This window comes from Dasypus novemcinctus, chromosome 10 (assembly GCF_030445035.2).
Source record: "Dasypus novemcinctus isolate mDasNov1 chromosome 10, mDasNov1.1.hap2, whole genome shotgun sequence".
Classification (NCBI taxonomy): domain Eukaryota; kingdom Metazoa; phylum Chordata; class Mammalia; order Cingulata; family Dasypodidae; genus Dasypus; species Dasypus novemcinctus.
The window spans coordinates 42,266,314-42,268,430 of NC_080682.1; the positions used below are offsets into that span (position 1 = coordinate 42,266,314).

The window sequence follows — 2,117 nt, forward strand, 5'->3', positions numbered from 1 at the left end:
AACTGACTGAAGTCCTTTACCTCTCCACATTTATTTACTCATCAGCCTTTGAGAACAGGAAGTAAAGAAAGAATATCTAAATTGCCAAGAATATCATATCACAGAAGAGAATGTATTTCATCAAGCTCTGTGTTAGCCACCATTTTAAAAAATCTAATTTAATCTAGTGATATTATCCATTGTGCAGAAGAGATAGCCAGACTTTAAAGAGAGTCCCTCCTTCACATGCTCGTACATATTTTCTGAAAGAAAGAGCAACTGTGAAAGCTCTTGATTATCACACTAAGAGCCTCCCTGACTATAATCTCTTTAAGCACAAGGATTACATCTCACTTATACTTATAATCCTAGGACCTCACTCACTGCAGACACATAATAAATATTTAATGAATAAAGGATTGAATGAATATGTGGGATAATTATTATGAAAAGTACTAGGGTGTACAGTTTTCATTACAAACATCAAACTGGAGCTATGAAGGCTATTAGATGCTAAGAGATGGAAAGTCTCAAAATTTCTTGGCTGAACTGGGACCCCCTGGAATACACCTCTCCCCTGAGTACTCCTTAACCCTAAACAGTTTCCTCATGGCATTTTTCACCCCATTGTTCCTGAGTGTGTAGATCAGAGGGTTCAGCAAGGGCGGCATCACAATGTTAAAGAGGATGACAAGTTTGTCAGCAGCTAGGGTGGTGCAGGGACGGATGTACATGAACATGGGAGGCACGAGAACCAAGAGAACAGTAATGATGTGTGAGCCACATGTAGACAGAGCCTTGTGCCAGCCCTCGGATGACCAGCTTCTCAGATTCAGTAAGATGACCACGTAGGAGATGATGAGGATGAGGAAGGAGACTAAGGAGATCATGCCACTGTTGGCCACCACAATGAGCCCCACCACATAGGTGTCCACACAGGCCAGCTTCAGCAGAGGATGGACATCACAGAAGAAGTTGTCTATCTCATTGGGCCCACAAAGGGCAGCTGGACCATGAGAAGGGTCTGCAGGATGGAATGCAGGAAGCCAGCCACCCAGGAAACTCCTACCAAGAGATCATACTTCCCCCTATCCATGACGGTTGTACAGTGCAGGGGCCTGCAGATGGCCACATAGCAGTCATAGGCCATGACTGGGAGGAGGAAGATCTCTGTGCCACCCGAGAAGTGTGCAAAGAAGAGCTGGGTCATGCAACCATTGAAGGAGATAGTCTTGAGTACCACCAAAGTGTCAGCAATTATCTTGAGTGTGATAGCAGATGGATAGCCCATGTCTGCAAAAGACAGATGGCTGAAGAAGAAATACATGGGAGCACTCAGGGTCTTGCTGGCATTGATAGTGATGATGACCAGAAAGTTCTCCGGGACAGTGAGACCATGAAGCACACACGCTGCTTCTCCTGGCTCCGGAAAAGGCCAAATAAAACAAACTCAGTCATGTTGTTCTTAATGTCCATGGACCCTCTGCTCCAAGCACTGAGGAAGTGGTTGGCTCTGCAAGGACATAAATTACATGATATTAGAAAAGTTCCCAAATCCAGGGAGTCAGACACACTGTGCTCAGGTTCCAGTTGTGCTATATATTAACTGTGAACTTTGACAAATGAACTAACTTTTCAGGACCTCAGTTTCTAAGTTCAAAAAAATATAAGAGTGAGCAGATGTGGCTCAAGCAGATGAGCACTGGTCTCCACTTACAAGGTCCCAAGTTCAAGCACAGGTCTTGGTACCTAATAAATATATATATATACTTATGACTTCCTCTGTGTTCCCATCGCACCTGGTACACCCAGATATATTTCATCGTGATGCGTGTGATGTTGTTATATAATTGTATATTTATGTGTCTACCCTCTCCACTAGGCTGTGGTTGCTTGAAGGCAGGGCTCCTGACTTATAGTGTTGAACTAATGTTATTTCAGGATCTGACTCACGGTATGCATTCAGTAAACTTTTGTGGGATAAAGGAATGAACTTCTGATCTTTCCCCAAAACATATTCTTCTGGCAGCCTTCTATCTCAGCTTATGGCATCTCTAAACTTCTGACTGCTCAGAGTAAAAGTCTTGGAGTCATCTCCTCTTTCTTGCACATCTCATATCTAGTTCATTAAGAAACGC

At 43.4% G+C, this 2,117-nt stretch overlaps 1 pseudogene; it reads right to left on the minus strand.

The window, feature by feature from the left end:
* Positions 1-509: 509 nt before the first annotated feature.
* LOC101423571 (olfactory receptor 4S1-like) lies at positions 510-1,455 on the minus strand (annotated as a pseudogene).
* Positions 1,456-2,117: the final 662 nt, after the last annotated feature.